Consider the following 8491-nt stretch of genomic DNA (forward strand, 5'->3'; position numbering starts at 1 on the left):
GCTTGGCTCCCCGGTCGGGGAGAAAAACCACAATTCGTCGGGGAGAAAAAAAAAGTGTGTGTGTTTTCTACATATAGTAGACTCTAAAATCGATTAAATAAGCCTTTGAAACCCCTAAGTCATATTTTTCGGAGGCTTCGCCTCCAGGGACACTTTCGAGATATTTTGACCACGCCCACTCTTTTTCGTCGGGGACATCGCCCTCTCACCCCGTCGGGGAGTCGGAACTCCCCTGTCGGGCAAATCCTGGCGCCACCCCAGCACTCATTGCATTCTCTTGCTTAATATATGTATGAATATAAAGTATAATAATTTAAATAATTATGTAATTTAAATCTGCATAAACACTTTATAATCTGGTACCGGTGTGTGGACAATTAATGTTTGTAGGAATGTATAGTAGGTCGGTGACCAATTAAAGAAAACAAAACATTCAGATACATCTTATTTGCATATTATCAGGCGTATACTAAAATTTGCCACAATTTAATTCAATCACTACATAGAAATACAAATTTTGATAAGAGTTTTTGATAGATAAATGTGAATTTTTAATGTTCCCTAATCAATACGACAGAAGTGTGAAAAACGTTTATACGATGTTCATTAGCTTTTTGTCTATAGTTCTAACAAGTAAGTTATTTCATAAACAAAAATTTAATGTTTTGGGAGGATGACATATTGTTGTGACTGGATAAGATTGGTACTCTAGCAATACTTTGTAGTGATTCAGTTTACTTAGGGGTTTGGCACAATATTTATCAATCTCAGCTTAGCAAATGTCTTAAGTGAAAAAAGTATGTTCCTAAGCAAAGATCTTAAGCTGATTTATTAAACCATCTTTAAAAAAATCTTAGCTTTAAAATCTTCTTAGATGGCACATGATGCGTAAAATTAACTCTTTAATTTTAAGCAATTTTTAAGCTAAGCAATATTGAAAAATCTGAATTGAGCAAAATTGCGATTGGTTGTTCAGAGGTTGCTATCGGGTACTTTTCCTCATACGTTGTGTCTTCGGCTTTCTCGCTGCCTTTGCCAATAACCTGCAAATGAAGATATTTATTTTGAGAATATTGAAAATCATTTTCACTGTGTAGATCTGCAATGTGCGCTTTCATTGTTGCCTTTAGATTGCACATAACTACTGGGTGTTGTGAATATTTGATTTTTTATTTTACTGTATCTGAAGTGTTTAATGGACAATACATTACATAATATCATAGTATGATATAAGTTATATATTTATTTTGGGAACATTTAATTGTTCTTCTTTGATTAGATGGCGGGCACTGAGTCAACTATTTTGGATTGGATGGGCTTAGTATAATAAAATGTGGCTTGCCAAGCCAAAACTAGCATCAATAACAAAAACATGAAAATTTACTTTTTAATATATTCATATTCTATACATTATAATCAAGGGTCATAGACTAGAATCGATTTAATATTGTCAAAGTTATAAGTAAAAGTATTACAGCTTCTCTGTACTAAAGTATACAATTCTGCCATATTCTTATACTAATTACTCAGTTTAGCAATTAAAACAATACGCTAGTTTTGGGATAGCAAGCCTCAATAGTAATTTATACCAAAAAAAAAACTAATAAAAATATTAAGCATCCTTTATTATTCAAAAAGCCAAAATATACTTGAGAAAAAGTTAATAACCTAACCTTATAAAGTCTTTCATCAAACTGGCTAAGCTGGGCTACCTCTTGCATTACTTGTTTATTCATGAAGAATGGCGTGTAGAGAGCTTCGTAGCCCTTCTTGTACAAGCAGTCCTTAGTAGCACTTCTTGTATTATCCGTGCTGGATAATACCTTGCGAAATGAACACTGCTGGTCCTTACGGACAATCAAAATTATAAAAAAAAAATTATAAGCTTATATATTGTCCAAGTCATTAGTGTGTCTTTAGCTTGGTTTCCTTCAAAGAGCTTATAATTAAAAGAGAGCGTTCTCCACGATTTCTGTGTGCAAGTTCTGTAATAATGCAGTGTTCAGTAGGGCGCCCACTCACAAAAGTGACTACTTTTCAACTTTGACATCAAAGATTATTAACTACTTTAAAGATAGCGCATCTCGCAATTTCTGCACGCAAAATTCTGTAACAACCATGGTAACAAGAAGGAAGCCTCTCTCAAAAATGGTTACGTTTTACTTATACTGAAAATTGACAGTTCTATTTGTTGTACATATATGCGGAGCGCCATCTTGTAAATATAAGATCTTTGGTTTCCATACAAATGCTACACGCCATCGCCAACAGCTTTAGGTAATGCTGATTGGCTGGTCGAGTAGGGAAGCTTTGCCGATTGCGTCTGGGACCCTATGCAGTACAACAGTTGCACTGAAAACACTATATTAGCGACAGTGGAGTGATTTTAAGGAAACCAGTCTTTTTTCACTTACATACTTATGCATTACAACAAAGTTAACATCATTAAATTTTATGCATAATGATTGACTACCTTATGACTTGACTAATCCTCTGAACTAAATTTTGGTGAAGGATCACAACTACAGAATGTAGATATTCGTTATAATGAAATACTAAAACTTCCAATATGTTACATAATTATTTTTTTCTTTGTTTCTTTTTTTTATTTGTCACATTTCTTAATCATTACCTATTACATTTTGTTACAAAAATACACTTTGAAAGTAATTAAATAAGTTCGCGAAACAAGGTATAAAAAGTCTCGCTTAAACGATACCTGAAAAAGTATTATTACACCAGTCCTAATACATTTTGTCATTGTCATAGCACGAGTAACAGGTCAATGAATAGGAAACGACGTCATTCGTATGGCATTAGGATACTTTTAAACAATAACATCTTCGAAGGAGGAAGCAGAAACACTAGATCATAAACCTCATAAATATAGACCCATTAACCTATATAATATATTAGTTATGAGTGGTAAAATTAACAATTCACAGAAGAAAAGAGAACGATGTCACTAAGTATGTCACTAAGTTACAGTGATCAAAAAGGAAGCAGAAATCTACTACACCCTGAGAACTTCTAATAAATACAGACCCATTCCTTTATTAAATATAAATAATTAGGTCTGCGTAAAATTCTTTTGTTACTTTTAAATTATACTGTGCTGGTCGGTCTAATATCGAGTTTGTAGTTTCTCTATGGCTTCAAATCTATATCCCTCCCTATCTCCGCCACTGTTACTAAACAACTTGGAAAAAGTTGCCAAAGTAATGAAAATTCCAAGCTGTGATCCAACCGGCTCTTCCACCTGGCACCAATTAGTCCATTTTTGCACACCCCCGCAACCTTTCAATGGAATTATGTGTCACGACGACTGCAAATAAAACACAACACTTATACACATCTATGATGTAGCACGTCGTTCCATAACAAATATATTGGTGAAAGTGATGACAATGAAAACAAAAGTCAAGTTGACGTATTTTTGGAACATAATTTATTAAACACGAATACTTCGTCCACTCCTGTGGACTTCATCAGCGTGACTGATATACATTAGAGATAGTGTACTTAGCTACAAGTTGCCTGAAATTTATTGGCCTATCAACAAAGCATGGGCGGTACTAAAACTTAATGCGAAATAAACAAAAATAGTAAATAAGAATTAACTAGAGAGCTGAGTTGTTATCTTAAGTAAGAATGCTAACTAGCAAAGACAATGTCTTAATGCTGAGTATAGATAAACAATAAGGAATGAGAAAGCAGATAATGGCTGTTCCCACGATATGCTGACTGTGAGTCCACATCTTTCCTTTAAGATATGTTATGTTCAACCTGGCTAGATACCTCTTTACTAACCATTTTGATAACATATTTGCACTGACACTTTGCCTTATCGTCATTAATATTCATGCCACTTACTACCATTCAGAGACCGTTTACCGTGAGTCATTCAGCCTATGCATATTCATTAGCTTACGATTTAGTTAACAGTACTGTAAAGTAGAATGAAATATCCTAATATTGTGATAATTTCTGCAGTATGCGGCTCTGAATATTTTTTTTTTATTCCGAAGGGCCTACAGAGTATACACAATATAAGATTTATTAATTCACCTTAATTTACTTTTACAGAGAACAGAGATTATAATCTTTAGCTAGGTCTATCGTTTTTAAATGCGTATTACTACTTCCCGTGTGCTCGGTACAATTTTTCAGGGTTTTAACATTGTCTCTCCAGCTTTTATTCTCAAAAATAGAGTTAACGTTATCAAATCAATTTATTTAGGTATCTAAAAACCATATGATTTGAATGTAAACGGTTGATGTGGGATGACATTGGCGAACCTCCAAGAAGCTAAGAATTTGTCGCAGCTTGCGTTTGCGTTAAACTCTTGCGTTTGCATTTAAAATTGTACAAATAATTTTTTAGACATGGTGCCTGTAGAAAACTAAGGTAGGCACAAGATATAGATACGCGTTAAAATAATTAAAAAGGGGCTTAATGCATTTCAAGACACATACTGATGCTGTAATATATATTTTTATTTTATTCAATTTATAAACTTAGCTGCACAAAACAGAATGATGTTTAGACTTACTTTAATATAAAACATAGGAGTAATTCTTGTTGGTTTGGAAATACTGGGAAAAAACGAATGAGACAAAAACATATTAAGTTAACTATTATTTGGATTATGGTTGTGGAACTTCAGAAGATCAATATTAAAGTCTCCCATAATATAACAGTGTTTATTTTCGTTGTTAATTTTTCCTAAAGTTGCATCACCTTGCTTAGTAAAAGAATCAAGGTGGGTGCTTGATGTTCTGCACACAATTCCTATTAAATCGTTTTACTTCTTTAGAAGAGAGATTTACAAAATTCATTAGGAAGAGCAAGGTCTCGACGTACGTTTACAGAGATATCGTTTTTTACGAAGAAAGCGACACCCCTGCTACCTTTATTACCGTACCTAAGCGATTGCTAGAATTGAAGGAAAAATTTGTGAGATACGGACTTAATGTGTTGTTATGTAACCAGGTTTGAAAAATACCAATGATGGAGAATTTGCAATTTAGTAAATTTATAAAGTGTTCAAGCAGTTCAAGCATGTCCAATTTTCTTGCAATGCTTCTCATATTTAGATGAAATAAGGACAATTTAGATTCAGACAGTGGTTCAAATTTAGAATTGAATTGAGTAATATTATAAAAGTACAATCATCGAGTGTGTCAGATTGGGGAGCGAGATTATTAATTATTATGTTAAAGAGATTCATCCTGCTTATCATTTCCAATGTACCAAATAGGATAAAATTGAATTTTGGTTATATCATACCGTTTATCTATATATCCAAGGCCTATATCAATATTAAGTTTGTGGAATGAAGTTCAGGGGAGAGATTTGTAATTTTTACTTGAGTGTACAATAGCCTACGAAAAAGAGCACCAACAATAATAATACTATTATAATTGAGAAATAAGTAAATATAATTATAAAAAAAAAAGAAGTTTAGTTGCTAAAGAATAAAAAAAAAGAAGAAGAAATATAATACTTGGCAGCAAATCAAATTCGTACGATATATGATTTCCATATCTACAATACATGTTTAAGTTATGTTACTGTTATTCCGCCATGCAATTTATGTACTACAATAAATAAAATGGTCTCTCGTCTATGTATAGTGTTCCGTTCCTAAATAGTGGATGCTTGCCCTGGTATGCTTTGGTCATTTCGTCCTTAAATTCACGTTTCTTCCTTACATCTGCAAACGGCAAATCTTCAAGCACGAAGAATGACTTGTTTTTTGTTTTTTTTAAATTAAATTTGCCTTCTTAAGAACTACAAGTTTCTTGGGTCTGTATACGAATTTAGCAATGACAGTTTTCTTTGACTGGGGGTTCAGCTTACCAGATCTATGTTCAATACAGATATCGTCATCAAGCACAAGTTTTTCCCTTATAAGTTCCTTGATTTTCTTGATTGGATTTTTACCTTTTTCGTCAGATAAGCCTCCGAAACGCAGGTTAAAGCTACGATACGATACTTATGGCGTAACGCGAACACCCTATCTTTGATCCATGGCAACGACTAGGACGCCCTCTCCTAAAACTGATTACTTTTCTGTGCCAAATCAACGGTTTTATTCGCGGAGAACACTATCTTGTGTTTATAAGATCTTTGCAGAAAAGTAATCAGTTTTGGGAGAGGGCGTCCTAGTCGTTGCCATGGATCTGGTATAGGGTGTTCGCGTTACGCCAAAGTTCGTTACCGGCTATGTTCTCACACGGCAGCTGCCGTGCGTCCATACGACCAAGATACCGATCCGGATACCAAGAATATGATGATCGAATCACTGGCCAATAAGAAACTGGAAATTGTAAACGCGTACGTGTGATTGGTTGATGATAGAAACACGCTCAACTTGCTAACCGATAGCGTGGTAGAAAAATAGGTACACAAGTTGAATATATCACAGATCCTGTATATCATTTAACACTTACAATTTACAACATTTACAGCAAAGGACAGTTTATATATTGCGGCCAACTGACCTATACTATTTTAATATTTATAAATAATAATAATAATCAAATTAATAACATAAGATTTGTATAGGGCTCGCTCATATTCACATTTAAAGAGCAACAATCTATATACCCTATATACGGATTTTAATTACATTTTGATATGCAGATTTGATTAATTTTTGCTGGTCGTCAAATATCATTTATTTGCAAAAATAACAGGATCCTGCTAACCGTTAGCTGCCGTGTGAGAACATAGCCATAGTTGAAATGAAATTCGGCTGCTAAAAGATTAAATGAAATTAAACTATACAGGAGGCCACTAATTGTAATATACAATATTATACACCGGAACGCACATCACGTTAGAAACAGAACGTGCATCGCGTTGGACACAAAATGGCTTCTAAATTCTCAATGTTGCAACGGTCGCAGCGCTTTCTATCTATGGCTCTGGTATAAAATAGAGTTCCTAGTATATTATAGAGTTACGACATGAGCGGTTCAGGTCACGTGACTACTGGTCGCCCTCTATCTACCATCTTGGTGCCCATTGGTGCCCATGGATCAAGTCAGTGGTGCATAGCCAACAAAAATAAGATAAGCTTTGAGGCAAAATTATTGAACTCATGTTACTTAAAAATTCATAACTCCGTAACGAAGAATCGTATCACATTATTTTTTTCTGGAAATGTTCTTAAAGACTATTCTACAGCACTATAAATTATAAGTTTTAAGAAATGAAAAAAATGTTTCGACATCTGCTACAAGATAGGAAAAGAAGAGCCTATCTAAATAGTGTATTAAAATAGGCCTCTGCAGTACAGTACGTAGGTAGGTAGTACTAGACTAAGCCTAGCTAGCTGTAAAAGTAGCGTAGTACTTTTTCAGTGACTTGCAGATTTCTCTTATTATATACTACTAGTTATTTTATGAGCCGAGCAAACGCGATGTTGTACACCTAGCTAAGGCGCTATGCAATTTTGGTGAAGCAAAAACTGCATGTAATATAATAATTAATAATAGCGTATTGAGAATCAATTTCTTTTGGAATTTTGTTATGAATGTCAAACACATGTTGATTAACAGATATTTATTCTCAAATGACATAAAATTTTCTTATTAATATTTTTATTTATTTTTTTCAATTATTTTTGCAATCGCCACACTGTAGCATAGGCTTTGCGTTCACTCATGCATGCAAGGTACCAAGATGGCTACCCAGCAGCGTCTCATGTCGCAACTCTCTCTATATAGGAACTCTAGTATAAAGCCCCCATAGCGCCGTCACTGGTCCCAAACAACTCGGAAAAATTGTCTTAGTAATGAAAATTCCAAGCTGTGGTCTAACGCTCTTCCACTTGGCACCAGTTAGTCCATTTTTGCACACTCCTGCACCCTTTCAATGGAAATTGGCAGCAGTATACGGTTCTAAACATTTTTTTTTTAATCCAAATGGTCTAGTATAAATACGTTTTAATAATTCACCTCAATTTACTTTCTGTTCAACATTGATTATAATCGTTAGCTTTATGCCTATCGTTTTTAAATGCATACCGGTACAGGTATTTGTTTATTTATTTCTTCCCGTGTGCTCGGCACACTGATCATCCTACAAACAAATTTGTTATAACAATTTTTCCGGATTTTACTATTGTTTCTTCGGTTTTTATTCTCAAAATAAAGATAACATTATCAAAACATTTCATAGCTATCTAAAAACCATAGATTTTCACAAGTAAACAGTTGACGTCACATGACGTTGGCAAACCTCGAAGAAGCTGGAGATTATTCGCAGCTTGCGTTTGCGTTAAATCTCTTGCGTTTGCGTTAAATCTCTTGCATTTGCATTAAATCTCTTGCGTTTGTGTTAAATCTCGTGTTTACGTTTTAAAATTGTACCTATCAATTTAAGATACGCGAGCCTGTAGAAAATTAAGCTACGCACAAGATATAGATCTGCGTTAAAATAATTAAAAAGGGGATAAATGCATTTCAAGAAACATACTGA

At 34.1% G+C, this 8491-nt stretch overlaps 1 long non-coding RNA gene across 1 annotated transcript; it reads right to left on the minus strand.

The window, feature by feature from the left end:
* Window positions 1–444: 444 nt before the first annotated feature.
* Window positions 445–2095, minus strand: LOC117119695. Its single transcript, XR_004447237.1, has 2 exons — window positions 1674–2095; window positions 445–1043 (listed from the first exon to the last, which is right to left on the minus strand). It is a non-coding gene; the product is annotated as an uncharacterized LOC117119695 (long non-coding RNA).
* Window positions 2096–8491: the final 6396 nt, after the last annotated feature.

Source organism: Anneissia japonica, unplaced genomic scaffold, assembly GCF_011630105.1.
Source record: "Anneissia japonica isolate Jap-2015-1 unplaced genomic scaffold, ASM1163010v1 scaffold7767_len233565_cov179, whole genome shotgun sequence".
Classification (NCBI taxonomy): Eukaryota; Metazoa; Echinodermata; class Crinoidea; order Comatulida; family Comatulidae; genus Anneissia; species Anneissia japonica.